The sequence below is a fragment of the Aulonocara sp. 'chitande type north' Nkhata Bay genome, linkage group LG7, assembly GCF_057382095.1.
Source record: "Aulonocara sp. 'chitande type north' Nkhata Bay isolate Kocher_YH1m ecotype deep benthic linkage group LG7, A_spYH_male_GT1.1, whole genome shotgun sequence".
Lineage (NCBI taxonomy): Eukaryota > Metazoa > Chordata > Actinopteri > Cichliformes > Cichlidae > Aulonocara > Aulonocara sp. 'chitande type north' Nkhata Bay.
In genome coordinates, this window is record NC_141350.1 from 60,676,602 (window position 1) to 60,696,079 (window position 19,478).

The window sequence follows — 19,478 nt, forward strand, 5'->3', positions numbered from 1 at the left end:
ATACCGATAAAAACCCTGAAAACCATACATTTCACACCTGAGCCTCAACTCTCGCGGACCGGCACCAAACGACTCACGGACCGGCACCGATCCGAGGCCCGGGGGTTGGGGACCGCTGCATTAAGTGCACTAATTTCTCACACTTATCAGTGGCTCATGGTTGCTTAAGGCCTATGTCTGTACTTGACCACAGAGGCAGAGCATCATTCAACCTGCCAGCTGCCTATCTTGGGAGCTTTTCAAGGATGACAGACTCCACTTTCTCTGCAGCAAGACAGCTCATAACTTTTTTACAGTGTCTCCCTGTCCTCAGACTTCTATATATTCTTCTGTAATAGATAACTATACACTATCATTGCAATCTACACTACAGCTCAAAGGTTTGAAGTCAATTTTCACCTGGTTTATAACCATGTGATCTGTCCACACAGGAGTGATGGTTACTAAAAATGGGCCCATGTATAAGTGTGTAGACATTTCCTAATGCATCATGGGTGATTTAACATAAATGATTCATTAAACACACATCTGTGAAAACATTTCTGATCATTTTCATGTAATATTATGTTAAAAGTAAATGTAAATTATTAATTAAAAAGACGACAGTTTGAATCTGACCACAAACTTTTGAGCAGTAGTGTGTGTTGTATGCATGTGTCTGTCTGTATCTGATCAGGATTTTGTCATCAGTGTCAACAAAACGCTCATTTTTTAGCTGTTTCTATCATCAAAAATTGAGTTGGAGTGTTTTAACACTGATGGCAATCTCTCCCTAACAAGTCCACTTTATTGCGTGCTCATTTTCTCCTATTAGTGGTTCATGGGAGTCTAACTAATGAACTGTATGCATGTTTCCTAATCTGTCACACTTATCAGTGGCTCATGGTTGCTTAAGGCCTATGTCTGTACTTGACCACAGAGGCAGAGCATCATTCAACCTGCCAGCTGCCTATCTTGGGAGCTTTTCAAGGATGACAGACTCCACTTTCTCTGCAGCAAGACAGCTCATAACTTTTTTACAGTGTCTCCCTGTCCTCAGACTTGTATATGTTCTTCTGTAATAGATAACTATACACTATCATTGCAATCTACACTACAGCTCAAAGGTTTGAAGTCAATTTTCACCTGGTTTATAACCATGTGATCTGTCCACACAGCAGTGATGGCTACTAAAAATGGGCCCATGTATAAGTGTGTAGACATTTCCTAATGCATCATGGGTGATTTAACATAAATGATTCATTAAACACACATCTGTGAAAACATTTCTGATAAACTTTGCCTAATTTTATGTTATAGCAAATATAATTTTAAAATTAAGACAAGAATGTTTGAATCTGACCACAAACTTTTGAGCAGTAGTGTGTGTTGTATGCATGTGTCTGTCTGTATCTGATCAGGATTTTGTCGTCAGTGTCAACAAAACGCTCATTTTTTTAGCTGGTTCTATCATCAAAATTGAGTTGGAGTGTTTTAACTCTGGTGGCAATCTCTCCCTAACAAGTCCACTTTATTGCGTGCTCATTTTCTCCTATTAGTGGCTCATACGTATATAATTAGGAAACATGCATTAAGTCAGTGGTCCTCAACCTTTTTTGCGCCACGGACCGGTTTATGCCCGACAATATTTTCATGGACCGGCCTTTAAGGTGTCGCGGATAAATACAACAAAATAAAACTAGTACCGGTACCGGAAAAAAAGAAGATTTATTTATGACACACTTGAAAAGACCCAGGGACACCGAGTTAACGATAAAAACGATAACAAAATAACTCTGAATACCGATAAAAACCCTGAAAACCATACATTTCACAACTGAGCCTCAACTCTCACGGACCGGCACCTTTCCGAGGCCCGGGGGTTGGGGACCGCTGCATTAAGTGCACTAATTTCTCACACTTATCAGTGGCTCATGGTTGCTTAAGGCCTATGTCTGTACTTGACCACAGAGGCAGAGCATCATTCAACCTGCCAGCTGCCTATCTTGGGAGCTTTTCAAGGATGACAGACTCCACTTTCTCTGCAGCAAGACAGCTCATAACTTTTTTACAGTGTCTCCCTGTCCTCAGACTTCTATATATTCTTCTGTAATAGATAACTATACACTATCATTGCAATCTACACTACAGCTCAAAGGTTTGAAGTCAGTTTTCACCTGGTTTATAACCATGTGATCTGTCCACACAGCAGTGATGGTTACTAAAAATGGGCCCATGTATATGTGTGTAGACATTTCCTAATGCATCATGGGTGATTTAACATAAATGATTCATTAAACACACATCTGTGAAAACATTTCTGATCATTTTCATGTAATATTATGTTAAAAGTAAATGTAAATTATTAATTAAAAAGACGACAGTTTGAATCTGACCACAAACCTTTGAGCAGTAGTGTGTGTTGTATGCATGTGTCTGTCTGTATCTGATCAGGATTTTGTCATCAGTGTCAACAAAACGCTCATTTTTTAGCTGTTTCTGTCATCAAAAATTGAGTTGGAGTGTTTTAACACTGATGGCAATCTCTCCCTAACAAGTCCACTTTATTGCGTGCTCATTTTCTCCTATTAGTGGTTCATAGGAGTCTAACTAATGAACTGTATGCATGTTTCCTAATCTGTCACACTTATCAGTGGCTCATGGTTGCTTAAGGCCTATGTCTGTACTTGACCACAGAGGCAGAGCATCATTCAACCTGCCAGCTGCCATCTTGGGAGCTTTTCAAGGATGACAGACTCCACTTTCTCTGCAGCAAGACAGCTCATAACTTTTTTACAGTGTCTCCCTGTCCTCAGACTTGTATATGTTCTTCTGTAATAGATAACTATACACTATCATTGCAATCTACACTACAGCTCAAAAGTTTGAAGTCAAATTTCACCTGGTTTATAACCATGTGATCGGTCCACACAGCAGTGATTGTTTCTAAAAATGAGCCCATGTATAAGTGTGTAGACATTTCCTAATGCATCATGGGTGATTTAACATAAATGATTCATTAAACACACATCTGTGAAAACATTTCTGATAAACTTTGCCTAATTTTATGTTATAGCAAATATAATTTTAAAATTAAAACAAGAATGTTTGAATCTGACCACAAACTTTTGAGCAGTAGTGTGTGTTGTATGCATGTGTCTGTCTGTATCTGATCAGGATTTTGTCATCAGTGTCAACAAAACGCTCATTTTTTAGCTGGTTCTATCATCAAAATTGAGTTGGAGTGTTTTAACTCTGGTGGCAATCTCTCCCTAACAAGTCCACTTTATTGCGTGCTCATTTTCTCCTATTAGTTGCTCATACGTATATAATTAGGAAACATGCATTAAGTCAGTGGTCCTCAACCTTTTTTGCGCCACGGACCGGTTTATGCCCGACAATATTTTCACGGACCGGCCTTTAAGGTGTCGCGGATAAATACAACAAAATAAAACTAGTACCGGTACCGGAAAAAAAGAAGATTTATTTATGACACACTTGAAAAGACCCAGGGACACCGAGTTAACGATAAAAACGATAACAAAATAACTCTGAATACCGATAAAAACCCTGAAAACCATACATTTCACACCTGAGCCTCAACTCTCGCGGACCGGCACCAAACGACTCACGGACCGGCACCGATCCGAGGCCCGGGGGTTGGGGACCGCTGCATTAAGTGCACTAATTTCTCACACTTATCAGTGGCTCATGGTTGCTTAAGGCCTATGTCTGTACTTGACCACAGAGGCAGAGCATCATTCAACCTGCCAGCTGCCTATCTTGGGAGCTTTTCAAGGATGACAGACTCCACTTTCTCTGCAGCAAGACAGCTCATAACTTTTTTACAGTGTCTCCCTGTCCTCAGACTTCTATATATTCTTCTGTAATAGATAACTATACACTATCATTGCAATCTACACTACAGCTCAAAGGTTTGAAGTCAATTTTCACCTGGTTTATAACCATGTGATCTGTCCACACAGGAGTGATGGTTACTAAAAATGGGCCCATGTATAAGTGTGTAGACATTTCCTAATGCATCATGGGTGATTTAACATAAATGATTCATTAAACACACATCTGTGAAAACATTTCTGATCATTTTCATGTAATATTATGTTAAAAGTAAATGTAAATTATTAATTAAAAAGACGACAGTTTGAATCTGACCACAAACTTTTGAGCAGTAGTGTGTGTTGTATGCATGTGTCTGTCTGTATCTGATCAGGATTTTGTCATCAGTGTCAACAAAACGCTCATTTTTTAGCTGTTTCTATCATCAAAAATTGAGTTGGAGTGTTTTAACACTGATGGCAATCTCTCCCTAACAAGTCCACTTTATTGCGTGCTCATTTTCTCCTATTAGTGGTTCATGGGAGTCTAACTAATGAACTGTATGCATGTTTCCTAATCTGTCACACTTATCAGTGGCTCATGGTTGCTTAAGGCCTATGTCTGTACTTGACCACAGAGGCAGAGCATCATTCAACCTGCCAGCTGCCTATCTTGGGAGCTTTTCAAGGATGACAGACTCCACTTTCTCTGCAGCAAGACAGCTCATAACTTTTTTACAGTGTCTCCCTGTCCTCAGACTTGTATATGTTCTTCTGTAATAGATAACTATACACTATCATTGCAATCTACACTACAGCTCAAAGGTTTGAAGTCAATTTTCACCTGGTTTATAACCATGTGATCTGTCCACACAGCAGTGATGGCTACTAAAAATGGGCCCATGTATAAGTGTGTAGACATTTCCTAATGCATCATGGGTGATTTAACATAAATGATTCATTAAACACACATCTGTGAAAACATTTCTGATAAACTTTGCCTAATTTTATGTTATAGCAAATATAATTTTAAAATTAAGACAAGAATGTTTGAATCTGACCACAAACTTTTGAGCAGTAGTGTGTGTTGTATGCATGTGTCTGTCTGTATCTGATCAGGATTTTGTCGTCAGTGTCAACAAAACGCTCATTTTTTTAGCTGGTTCTATCATCAAAATTGAGTTGGAGTGTTTTAACTCTGGTGGCAATCTCTCCCTAACAAGTCCACTTTATTGCGTGCTCATTTTCTCCTATTAGTGGCTCATACGTATATAATTAGGAAACATGCATTAAGTCAGTGGTCCTCAACCTTTTTTGCGCCACGGACCGGTTTATGCCCGACAATATTTTCATGGACCGGCCTTTAAGGTGTCGCGGATAAATACAACAAAATAAAACTAGTACCGGTACCGGAAAAAAAGAAGATTTATTTATGACACACTTGAAAAGACCCAGGGACACCGAGTTAACGATAAAAACGATAACAAAATAACTCTGAATACCGATAAAAACCCTGAAAACCATACATTTCACAACTGAGCCTCAACTCTCACGGACCGGCACCTTTCCGAGGCCCGGGGGTTGGGGACCGCTGCATTAAGTGCACTAATTTCTCACACTTATCAGTGGCTCATGGTTGCTTAAGGCCTATGTCTGTACTTGACCACAGAGGCAGAGCATCATTCAACCTGCCAGCTGCCTATCTTGGGAGCTTTTCAAGGATGACAGACTCCACTTTCTCTGCAGCAAGACAGCTCATAACTTTTTTACAGTGTCTCCCTGTCCTCAGACTTCTATATATTCTTCTGTAATAGATAACTATACACTATCATTGCAATCTACACTACAGCTCAAAGGTTTGAAGTCAGTTTTCACCTGGTTTATAACCATGTGATCTGTCCACACAGCAGTGATGGTTACTAAAAATGGGCCCATGTATATGTGTGTAGACATTTCCTAATGCATCATGGGTGATTTAACATAAATGATTCATTAAACACACATCTGTGAAAACATTTCTGATCATTTTCATGTAATATTATGTTAAAAGTAAATGTAAATTATTAATTAAAAAGACGACAGTTTGAATCTGACCACAAACCTTTGAGCAGTAGTGTGTGTTGTATGCATGTGTCTGTCTGTATCTGATCAGGATTTTGTCATCAGTGTCAACAAAACGCTCATTTTTTAGCTGTTTCTGTCATCAAAATTGAGTTGGAGTGTTTTAACACTGATGGCAATCTCTCCCTAACAAGTCCACTTTATTGCGTGCTCATTTTCTCCTATTAGTGGTTCATAGGAGTCTAACTAATGAACTGTATGCATGTTTCCTAATCTGTCACACTTATCAGTGGCTCATGGTTGCTTAAGGCCTATGTCTGTACTTGACCACAGAGGCAGAGCATCATTCAACCTGCCAGCTGCCTATCTTGGGAGCTTTTCAAGGATGACAGACTCCACTTTCTCTGCAGCAAGACAGCTCATAACTTTTTTACAGTGTCTCCCTGTCCTCAGACTTCTATATATTCTTCTGTAATAGATAACTATACACTATCATTGCAATCTACACTACAGCTCAAACGTTTGAAGTCAGTTTTCAGCTGGTTTATAACCATGTGATCTGTCCACACAGCAGTGATGGTTACTAAAAATGGGCCCATGTATAAGTGTGTAGACATTTCCTAATGCATCATGGGTGATTTAACATAAATGATTCATTAAACACACATCTGTGAAAACATTTCTGATAAACTTTGCCTAATTTTATGTTATAGCAAATATAATTTTAAAATTAAGACAAGAATGTTTGAATCTGACCACAAACTTTTGAGCAGTAGTGTGTGTTGTATGCATGTGTCTGTCTGTATCTGATCAGGATTTTGTCATCAGTTTCAACAAGACGCTCATTTTTTAGCTGGTTCTATCATCAAAATTGAGTTGGAGTGTTTTAACTCTGGTGGCAATCTCTCCCTAACAAGTCCACTTTATTGCGTGCTCATTTTCTCCTATTAGTGGCTCATAGGAGTCTAACTAATGAACTGTATGCATGTTTCCTAATCTGTCACACTTATCAGTGGCTCATGGTTGCTTAAGGCCTATGTCTGTACTTGACCACAGAGGCAGAGCATCATTCAACCTGCCAGCTGCCTATCTTGGGAGCTTTTCAAGGATGACAGACTCCACTTTCTCTGCAGCAAGACAGCTCATAACTTTTTTACAGTGTCTCCCTGTCCTCAGACTTCTATATATTCTTCTGTAATAGATAACTATACACTATCATTGCAATCTACACTACAGCTCAAAGGTTTGAAGTCAATTTTCACCTGGTTTATAACCATGTGATCTGTCCACACAGCAGTGATGGTTACTAAAAATGGGCCCATGTATAAGTGTGTAGACATTTCCTAATGCATCATGGGTGATTTAACATAAATGATTCATTAAACACACATCTGTGAAAACATTTCTGATAAACTTTGCCTAATTTTATGTTATAGCAAATATAATTTTAAAATTAAGACAAGAATGTTTGAATCTGACCACAAACTTTTGAGCAGTAGTGTGTGTTGTATGCATGTGTCTGTCTGTATCTGATCAGGATTTTGTCATCAGTGTAAACAAAACGCTCATTTTTTAGCTGTTTCTGTCATCAAAATTGAGTTGGAGTGTTTTAACTCTGATGGCAATCTCTCCCTAACAAGTCCACTTTATTGCGTGCTCATTTTCTCCTATTAGTGGCTCATACGTATATAATTAGGAAACATGCATTAAGTCAGTGGTCCTCAACCTTTTTTGCGCCACGGACCGGTTTATGCCCGACAATATTTTCATGGACCGGCCTTTAAGGTGTCGCGGATAAATACAACAAAATAAAACTAGTACCGGTACCGGAAAAAAAGAAGATTTATTTATGACACACTTGAAAAGACCCAGGGACACCGAGTTAACGATAAAAACGATAACAAAATAACTCTGAATACCGATAAAAACCCTGAAAACCATACATTTCACAACTGAGCCTCAACTCTCACGGACCGGCACCTTTCCGAGGCCCGGGGGTTGGGGACCGCTGCATTAAGTGCACTAATTTCTCACACTTATCAGTGGCTCATGGTTGCTTAAGGCCTATGTCTGTACTTGACCACAGAGGCAGAGCATCATTCAACCTGCCAGCTGCCTATCTTGGGAGCTTTTCAAGGATGACAGACTCCACTTTCTCTGCAGCAAGACAGCTCATAACTTTTTTACAGTGTCTCCCTGTCCTCAGACTTCTATATATTCTTCTGTAATAGATAACTATACACTATCATTGCAATCTACACTACAGCTCAAAGGTTTGAAGTCAGTTTTCACCTGGTTTATAACCATGTGATCTGTCCACACAGCAGTGATGGTTACTAAAAATGGGCCCATGTATAAGTGTGTAGACATTTCCTAATGCATCATGGGTGATTTAACATAAATGATTCATTAAACACACATCTGTGAAAACATTTCTGATCATTTTCATGTAATATTATGTTAAAAGTAAATGTAAATTATTAATTAAAAAGACGACAGTTTGAATCTGACCACAAACTTTTGAGCAGTAGTGTGTGTTGTATGCATGTGTCTGTCTGTATCTGATCAGGATTTTGTCATCAGTGTCAACAAAACGCTCATTTTTTAGCTGTTTCTATCATCAAAAATTGAGTTGGAGTGTTTTAACACTGATGGCAATCTCTCCCTAACAAGTCCACTTTATTGCGTGCTCATTTTCTCCTATTAGTGGTTCATGGGAGTCTAACTAATGAACTGTATGCATGTTTCCTAATCTGTCACACTTATCAGTGGCTCATGGTTGCTTAAGGCCTATGTCTGTACTTGACCACAGAGGCAGAGCATCATTCAACCTGCCAGCTGCCTATCTTGGGAGCTTTTCAAGGATGACAGACTCCACTTTCTCTGCAGCAAGACAGCTCATAACTTTTTTACAGTGTCTCCCTGTCCTCAGACTTGTATATGTTCTTCTGTAATAGATAACTATACACTATCATTGCAATCTACACTACAGCTCAAAGGTTTGAAGTCAATTTTCACCTGGTTTATAACCATGTGATCTGTCCACACAGCAGTGATGGCTACTAAAAATGGGCCCATGTATAAGTGTGTAGACATTTCCTAATGCATCATGGGTGATTTAACATAAATGATTCATTAAACACACATCTGTGAAAACATTTCTGATAAACTTTGCCTAATTTTATGTTATAGCAAATATAATTTTAAAATTAAGACAAGAATGTTTGAATCTGACCACAAACTTTTGAGCAGTAGTGTGTGTTGTATGCATGTGTCTGTCTGTATCTGATCAGGATTTTGTCGTCAGTGTCAACAAAACGCTCATTTTTTTAGCTGGTTCTATCATCAAAATTGAGTTGGAGTGTTTTAACTCTGGTGGCAATCTCTCCCTAACAAGTCCACTTTATTGCGTGCTCATTTTCTCCTATTAGTGGCTCATACGTATATAATTAGGAAACATGCATTAAGTCAGTGGTCCTCAACCTTTTTTGCGCCACGGACCGGTTTATGCCCGACAATATTTTCATGGACCGGCCTTTAAGGTGTCGCGGATAAATACAACAAAATAAAACTAGTACCGGTACCGGAAAAAAAGAAGATTTATTTATGACACACTTGAAAAGACCCAGGGACACCGAGTTAACGATAAAAACGATAACAAAATAACTCTGAATACCGATAAAAACCCTGAAAACCATACATTTCACAACTGAGCCTCAACTCTCACGGACCGGCACCTTTCCGAGGCCCGGGGGTTGGGGACCGCTGCATTAAGTGCACTAATTTCTCACACTTATCAGTGGCTCATGGTTGCTTAAGGCCTATGTCTGTACTTGACCACAGAGGCAGAGCATCATTCAACCTGCCAGCTGCCTATCTTGGGAGCTTTTCAAGGATGACAGACTCCACTTTCTCTGCAGCAAGACAGCTCATAACTTTTTTACAGTGTCTCCCTGTCCTCAGACTTCTATATATTCTTCTGTAATAGATAACTATACACTATCATTGCAATCTACACTACAGCTCAAAGGTTTGAAGTCAGTTTTCACCTGGTTTATAACCATGTGATCTGTCCACACAGCAGTGATGGTTACTAAAAATGGGCCCATGTATATGTGTGTAGACATTTCCTAATGCATCATGGGTGATTTAACATAAATGATTCATTAAACACACATCTGTGAAAACATTTCTGATCATTTTCATGTAATATTATGTTAAAAGTAAATGTAAATTATTAATTAAAAAGACGACAGTTTGAATCTGACCACAAACCTTTGAGCAGTAGTGTGTGTTGTATGCATGTGTCTGTCTGTATCTGATCAGGATTTTGTCATCAGTGTCAACAAAACGCTCATTTTTTAGCTGTTTCTGTCATCAAAATTGAGTTGGAGTGTTTTAACACTGATGGCAATCTCTCCCTAACAAGTCCACTTTATTGCGTGCTCATTTTCTCCTATTAGTGGTTCATAGGAGTCTAACTAATGAACTGTATGCATGTTTCCTAATCTGTCACACTTATCAGTGGCTCATGGTTGCTTAAGGCCTATGTCTGTACTTGACCACAGAGGCAGAGCATCATTCAACCTGCCAGCTGCCTATCTTGGGAGCTTTTCAAGGATGACAGACTCCACTTTCTCTGCAGCAAGACAGCTCATAACTTTTTTACAGTGTCTCCCTGTCCTCAGACTTCTATATATTCTTCTGTAATAGATAACTATACACTATCATTGCAATCTACACTACAGCTCAAACGTTTGAAGTCAGTTTTCAGCTGGTTTATAACCATGTGATCTGTCCACACAGCAGTGATGGTTACTAAAAATGGGCCCATGTATAAGTGTGTAGACATTTCCTAATGCATCATGGGTGATTTAACATAAATGATTCATTAAACACACATCTGTGAAAACATTTCTGATAAACTTTGCCTAATTTTATGTTATAGCAAATATAATTTTAAAATTAAGACAAGAATGTTTGAATCTGACCACAAACTTTTGAGCAGTAGTGTGTGTTGTATGCATGTGTCTGTCTGTATCTGATCAGGATTTTGTCATCAGTTTCAACAAGACGCTCATTTTTTAGCTGGTTCTATCATCAAAATTGAGTTGGAGTGTTTTAACTCTGGTGGCAATCTCTCCCTAACAAGTCCACTTTATTGCGTGCTCATTTTCTCCTATTAGTGGCTCATAGGAGTCTAACTAATGAACTGTATGCATGTTTCCTAATCTGTCACACTTATCAGTGGCTCATGGTTGCTTAAGGCCTATGTCTGTACTTGACCACAGAGGCAGAGCATCATTCAACCTGCCAGCTGCCTATCTTGGGAGCTTTTCAAGGATGACAGACTCCACTTTCTCTGCAGCAAGACAGCTCATAACTTTTTTACAGTGTCTCCCTGTCCTCAGACTTCTATATATTCTTCTGTAATAGATAACTATACACTATCATTGCAATCTACACTACAGCTCAAAGGTTTGAAGTCAATTTTCACCTGGTTTATAACCATGTGATCTGTCCACACAGCAGTGATGGTTACTAAAAATGGGCCCATGTATAAGTGTGTAGACATTTCCTAATGCATCATGGGTGATTTAACATAAATGATTCATTAAACACACATCTGTGAAAACATTTCTGATAAACTTTGCCTAATTTTATGTTATAGCAAATATAATTTTAAAATTAAGACAAGAATGTTTGAATCTGACCACAAACTTTTGAGCAGTAGTGTGTGTTGTATGCATGTGTCTGTCTGTATCTGATCAGGATTTTGTCATCAGTGTAAACAAAACGCTCATTTTTTAGCTGTTTCTGTCATCAAAATTGAGTTGGAGTGTTTTAACTCTGATGGCAATCTCTCCCTAACAAGTCCACTTTATTGCGTGCTCATTTTCTCCTATTAGTGGCTCATACGTATATAATTAGGAAACATGCATTAAGTCAGTGGTCCTCAACCTTTTTTGCGCCACGGACCGGTTTATGCCCGACAATATTTTCATGGACCGGCCTTTAAGGTGTCGCGGATAAATACAACAAAATAAAACTAGTACCGGTACCGGAAAAAAAGAAGATTTATTTATGACACACTTGAAAAGACCCAGGGACACCGAGTTAACGATAAAAACGATAACAAAATAACTCTGAATACCGATAAAAACCCTGAAAACCATACATTTCACAACTGAGCCTCAACTCTCACGGACCGGCACCTTTCCGAGGCCCGGGGGTTGGGGACCGCTGCATTAAGTGCACTAATTTCTCACACTTATCAGTGGCTCATGGTTGCTTAAGGCCTATGTCTGTACTTGACCACAGAGGCAGAGCATCATTCAACCTGCCAGCTGCCTATCTTGGGAGCTTTTCAAGGATGACAGACTCCACTTTCTCTGCAGCAAGACAGCTCATAACTTTTTTACAGTGTCTCCCTGTCCTCAGACTTCTATATATTCTTCTGTAATAGATAACTATACACTATCATTGCAATCTACACTACAGCTCAAAGGTTTGAAGTCAGTTTTCACCTGGTTTATAACCATGTGATCTGTCCACACAGCAGTGATGGTTACTAAAAATGGGCCCATGTATATGTGTGTAGACATTTCCTAATGCATCATGGGTGATTTAACATAAATGATTCATTAAACACACATCTGTGAAAACATTTCTGATCATTTTCATGTAATATTATGTTAAAAGTAAATGTAAATTATTAATTAAAAAGACGACAGTTTGAATCTGACCACAAACCTTTGAGCAGTAGTGTGTGTTGTATGCATGTGTCTGTCTGTATCTGATCAGGATTTTGTCATCAGTGTCAACAAAACGCTCATTTTTTAGCTGTTTCTGTCATCAAAATTGAGTTGGAGTGTTTTAACACTGATGGCAATCTCTCCCTAACAAGTCCACTTTATTGCGTGCTCATTTTCTCCTATTAGTGGTTCATAGGAGTCTAACTAATGAACTGTATGCATGTTTCCTAATCTGTCACACTTATCAGTGGCTCATGGTTGCTTAAGGCCTATGTCTGTACTTGACCACAGAGGCAGAGCATCATTCAACCTGCCAGCTGCCTATCTTGGGAGCTTTTCAAGGATGACAGACTCCACTTTCTCTGCAGCAAGACAGCTCATAACTTTTTTACAGTGTCTCCCTGTCCTCAGACTTCTATATATTCTTCTGTAATAGATAACTATACACTATCATTGCAATCTACACTACAGCTCAAACGTTTGAAGTCAGTTTTCAGCTGGTTTATAACCATGTGATCTGTCCACACAGCAGTGATGGTTACTAAAAATGGGCCCATGTATAAGTGTGTAGACATTTCCTAATGCATCATGGGTGATTTAACATAAATGATTCATTAAACACACATCTGTGAAAACATTTCTGATAAACTTTGCCTAATTTTATGTTATAGCAAATATAATTTTAAAATTAAGACAAGAATGTTTGAATCTGACCACAAACTTTTGAGCAGTAGTGTGTGTTGTATGCATGTGTCTGTCTGTATCTGATCAGGATTTTGTCATCAGTTTCAACAAGACGCTCATTTTTTAGCTGGTTCTATCATCAAAATTGAGTTGGAGTGTTTTAACTCTGGTGGCAATCTCTCCCTAACAAGTCCACTTTATTGCGTGCTCATTTTCTCCTATTAGTGGCTCATAGGAGTCTAACTAATGAACTGTATGCATGTTTCCTAATCTGTCACACTTATCAGTGGCTCATGGTTGCTTAAGGCCTATGTCTGTACTTGACCACAGAGGCAGAGCATCATTCAACCTGCCAGCTGCCTATCTTGGGAGCTTTTCAAGGATGACAGACTCCACTTTCTCTGCAGCAAGACAGCTCATAACTTTTTTACAGTGTCTCCCTGTCCTCAGACTTCTATATATTCTTCTGTAATAGATAACTATACACTATCATTGCAATCTACACTACAGCTCAAAGGTTTGAAGTCAATTTTCACCTGGTTTATAACCATGTGATCTGTCCACACAGCAGTGATGGTTACTAAAAATGGGCCCATGTATAAGTGTGTAGACATTTCCTAATGCATCATGGGTGATTTAACATAAATGATTCATTAAACACACATCTGTGAAAACATTTCTGATAAACTTTGCCTAATTTTATGTTATAGCAAATATAATTTTAAAATTAAGACAAGAATGTTTGAATCTGACCACAAACTTTTGAGCAGTAGTGTGTGTTGTATGCATGTGTCTGTCTGTATCTGATCAGGATTTTGTCATCAGTGTAAACAAAACGCTCATTTTTTAGCTGTTTCTGTCATCAAAATTGAGTTGGAGTGTTTTAACTCTGATGGCAATCTCTCCCTAACAAGTCCACTTTATTGCGTGCTCATTTTCTCCTATTAGTGGCTCATAGGAGTCTAACTAATGAACTGTATGCATGTTTCCTAATCTGCCACACTTATCAGTGGCTCATGGTTGCTTAAGGCCTATGTCTGTACTTGACCACAGAGGCAGAGCATCATTCAACCTCAATTCAAATATTATTCCTTAAAACTTGCATAGATCACCAATTATGAATGACGATTGATTAAATATTAACTGGTGTATGGATTGCAACAATAATAGCGAGTGTGTAGATTATATTACCTTTCCTCAGTTTATCACATTAAATCTCAGCTTACTAGTGACCCAGCATTTTTCTAAGTACAGAAGCGCTAAACAACATCATTTTTTCAAGTAATATAAAAATCATCTTTATATATTACCTTTTTAAACATCCCATTTTTCTTTCTAATGTCATTAAAACAATTTTGCACATTTGAATAACAGTAGTCAGACCTCCAGATCTTTTAAGCTTTCAGTTTTTTTCTCAGTGTCACACATGGATTAGTTTTCGTCTCTTTCAATAAGAAAGTCAAATCTTCAAACCCTAAAGCAATCTTTGTTTCTTTCAATCATTCCAATATTTTTCATCTTCTGTTATATAATTGCAGTTAACCAGGGCTTAGCTACTCTGATCTACAGGAATTTTGGGGGTGTGGATACCCATTTTCTTTTTTTCATAGGTGCGGAGCCTTTTTCTACAAAATTACGAATAAACTGCATTTTTTAAAATTACCTTTAACATAAATGTAGACTGACAAGTAACTCAACCTTTAACACAGTGATCAGTAGAGAAGAAAGAAAATAACCCATTTCAAAATTTCTAGTTCAGATCAAAATTATTGTTCTGATTAAGGAAACAGTAAATCTGGCCACATTATTGTCCCGATCCTCCAATTTTCCCTTTCCAATGTGACTAAATAAAATTCAACTTTTTTTTAAATAAAAGCAGTTGCACACCCAGATATTTCTTACAGTAAAAATCCTCCAACAACCTTTCAAAAGAAATTTTTTTGTCTTTCCTCAATTTTGAGACCAACTGAACCCACAAACCTGAAGCTGCAGACCCCAAACTAACCAAATTTAATGTTTCCTTAATCAGCACAGTAATTTTTAAGTCTTTATGTGTTATGTTTACTCACAGTTTTGATGCTTGCTTCTTCGACTTGACTCACGATTAGCTCTGCACCATCGCTCTGCTGTTTTCAATCTCCTCATGCTTCTCCTTCATGCGTCCTGTCCTCAAATATAATCCAACCTGCCTCCTTGTTTCCTCCTTGACTTGTATTCGCAAAATTTCCAGTTAAATTAAGAGTAATCCAGAAAAGTTTTCCTGCTTCAAAAGCTCTTCCAGTTGCCTGTCTTCTTGTCCTCCTTCAAATGTGCAGTTTATGAATTTGTATTTATTTGACTTCATATTGCCATGACAACATAACACAGAGCATCATGGTAGATTAAAGCAGGTGGTTCTGTCCGCTACAGAAATGCTGATAAACTCAATTTATTTGAGTTGTCTTAACTTAGAAAAACTAAGTAAGATGGAAGTTTTTCTTCTCAGTGTGGAAGGATGAAAGATGTGTTTTGAAAATGCCACGTCACTACCGTCCTCCTCCCTAGCACGGATCAGTCCGCATGTTCATGGTGCCAGCATTTTTTATGGAATATGTTGAGCAAACCTAGAAAAGCGTCAGCTCAAGGGATTATTGTTGTCATTGCTGTGGATCTTTACCTGATACACTGACTTGGTGAGTAAATGTTTACTCTTATTCAAACTGATTTTGTGGCTTCTCTTAGTTTAGCACCAGGTTTATAATCGTGCTAGCTAGTTAGTGTTAGCCTAGCGTTGCTGCTGCGGCTGGGCTCATGTTACTTAAAAATTAACACCACAGCCTTAAAAACCTTATATAAAAATATGTCTGTGAAATTTTCTGTTGATTGTTTGAAATAAAAAAGTGAGATAAGAGCCCAGACAAAATTCTTCGGGGGTGTGAAAACAATAAGCCAAGAGTTAGCTGTGCTTGCGGACTCTTATCAAGCCTTGACCTCCCGGTCAGCTGGGTAACAGAGCTCTCCGAAAACGTGGAAGCACTTTTGCAAATATGTGATATTTTGATAAATCAAGTAGATATTTGAGCATTACACAGCTACATTCTCCACTGAAAATATCTTAAAAGGTTATTTTGTGACCCAGAAAGGGTAATCTAGGGGAAAGGAGGATCGCATATGTCGGCCATGGTTGTCGGAGCCTGTGCGTACTTGTAAGCTCGCCAATGGCGGAGGAGCGCGGCTTATTGCTTTTTCTGGGTCACAAAATCAACTTTTAAGATATTTTCAGGCGAGAATGTAGCTGTCGAAAGTTCAAATATCTGCTCGATTTATCAAGACATCACATATTTGCAAAAATGCCCCGACGTTTTCTGAGATGTCCATTTTTTTTCATGCTTTGTGGCACCTTGAACATCTGTGGCATCTATTAATGTCAAATCTAGCCTTTATTTAACAACATAAGCAAACTCTATGTTACAATGATTGCACAGCCATTAAGGATCAAATCGGTTTCTGAAAAATGTTCTGTTTTTTCTCCCTCTGCTTGCTTCTTACTGTCTTTGAGGCTCGGGACCAGCACTCCTGCTGTTGGATAGAAAGACATCAACTCAGTGGTAAGTATTTTGGTTTTCCAATATATTAGCAACTGTCAGTGACATTTATATTAATCAGGCTGAACTTTAAGCATACTTTAGATCAGCCTGTTTTACTTATTGTTTTACTTCTTTTTTGGTTTGGGGAAGTTGTTTCTTTACTGATCTTTTCCTGTCTTCTGTTATTAGACTTGAGATATGACTGCACTAGGCTGTTGCTGGTGACTCCAGTTAATTCTACAAGACATGCTGTGTAAGTAAACAAACAACAACAGTTTGGTCTGCATTTCTTGAAAGATCACATCCCCCAAACTTAGTTTAGAGGGTCTACACTGAATATAGTGAAGTCTGCAAGTTTTCTAACAGCAAAATTTGTTTTGTGCCCAAATCATTTTGCACATCATTAGAATGAAAGTTATTGGCCATGTTTGCATAGCCCTTTTTAAAATGATGCTTTCATGACATTATTGTGTGTCGGGTGGGGGTCAGGGCTATCCAGACTGACAATTGGGACATTGAATGTCACCTCTCCAGTGGGGAGGGAGCCTGAGATTGTCCAAATTGGAGTCTGTTTTATACCAAATGCAGAAAAAAATGTTTTAAGAAAGCAATTAAGTTCATGTTCCAAAAAATATGATTGTTTGCTTGCAGGACACCAGGAGAGATGAGTCCTCCGTCACAGATGGTGTGGTCAGTGAAGATGGTCGCCTGCAGGTTCAAGCTCATTGCATCTCCAACCCACATCCACTGCCACTGTACTTAAGGGAAGTTAAAGACTTTCTTCTGCACCTACATTTGGATCACCTCGATCCATGATAGTCATTCAGGCAGTAATGCCTGGACTGGAAACAAGCCATCCTTAAAACATTACAACATTCCAGCTCATGTGTTGGAATGCAAAACAAATGTGCTGTTTAAATTAGAGACTGCACTTGTGACAGAACAACACATATTTTTATTTTGATTATATAAGTAATGTAAGTACAAAACAAAGTTGTGGTAGGCCTAAACTTATTTTCAGAATAATTACATCTGCGACCTTGTTTCATTGTAAGATTATAACAGTGATGGCAATATAATTGTTTGTTGTTCAGCAGAACAGTGTCCAGTATGTTGGCTGTTATACTTTGTTGTGTTTGAAAATAAAAGTTGGTCTGATTTTAACATCATGACAAAAAGTGTTGTTAATTATTTTTAATCATATTCAGGTTACCACAAATTGTTTTTTCATTTAGTTGAACTTGAAATGTTTGTCAGTAAGTAAACAATTAGCACTGTACAGTCAGAAATATCAAGTTATTCTTAATACTGAAGACTTGCACTGTATAAGTTGTCCTAACAGGCATCTTAAGTAAGCTTTACTTAGTTTTTTTGAGGCAATGAGTTTCCTTAATTTTTTTGAGTTCTGGGAACTAACAAGGCTTTACAGTGTACTCAAAATGAGTAAGTTGCCCTAACTTGGTCAACTTACGTAAACTTGATCCAATTTTCTTGAGTTCTGGGAACAAATGAGCTTGTACAGAGTACTCAAAATAAATAAGTTGTCCTAATTTAGTCATTTTTAGCTAAGCTTTACTCAATTTTTTTGAGGCAACGAGTTTCCTCAATTATTTTGAGTTCTAACTAATTCGATTTTACAGTGTGTAAGAGCAGGAATTTAACTACAAACCCTCATAGTTCCCGTCAGTATCATTCATTCTGCTCTGCCTCAATGGTCACAGTGGCTAGTTTAAGTACGTTTGCCCCATAGAAATCCACTGATGTTCAGTGAGTCCCTTTGATACATGTTTAGACCTTCATAATTTTCAGGGTGCATGAGTGTTACATCTCCATCTCATCCTAAACATTTTACCAACATGTAAAAGGCATACGTCCACAAGATTTTGATTTTTTTTAATTGAAACTTGTTTTATTCTGAATAAATGTGTGAGATGGCCCTCGGGCCTCTAAATCCACGTCCAGGTTTGGGTGACTACTTGGATTAGGGGAGTATTATTTAGAGCAATGTTTGTCACTTTGGTTAATTGCTAAACTCGGGCCGTTTTTGTTCAGTCTTTTTCTAACTGAACTTTCACATTTAACATGCTAACTGAAGCCTGTAGAGTCTGAGCTGTAGCTCTTTTATTTTCTGTATTGTACAGTCTGACTTAGGGGTGGATTTGCTGGGATTGGTGACTGTGTTGCATGTTTTGAATAATCTTCTTCAGAGTAGACTTTTGGTGTAAGCTGATAGTGAATGAAGAAAACTATAAAAAGCTGCTGTGGTTTTAATTTTCTAAGAGAGGTAATGCACATAATGCAGAGACGAGCGCACGGGGGATATCCAAATTCTAGGAAGGCAGCCTGCTGCTGTACACAGGCGGATTCTTCTCAGTCAGAGTTCTTAACAACTTGACTGTTTTCTCCAACCACACAAAGAGTGCTGTTTCCATTCTGGGAAGTCTACTCATTGGTGTAGGCAGCTCTTCAAATTATAAGTAGCTGTATATGAGCAGCTATATTAGCTTTGACTTATCATGTGTTAAATATTATACTTTCCTGGTTTAAAATTTATGATGGCTCAAAATTCAAACCTTACAAATTAAAACCCTGAATCA

General features: G+C 38.2%; 1 long non-coding RNA gene across 1 annotated transcript; it reads left to right on the plus strand.

Annotated features, from left to right (window-relative positions):
- Positions 1 to 15,685: 15,685 nt before the first annotated feature.
- LOC147326473 (uncharacterized) lies at positions 15,686 to 18,040 on the plus strand. Its single transcript, XR_015130605.1, has 3 exons — positions 15,686 to 16,902; positions 17,071 to 17,134; positions 17,533 to 18,040. It is a non-coding gene; the product is annotated as an uncharacterized LOC147326473 (long non-coding RNA).
- Positions 18,041 to 19,478: the final 1,438 nt, after the last annotated feature.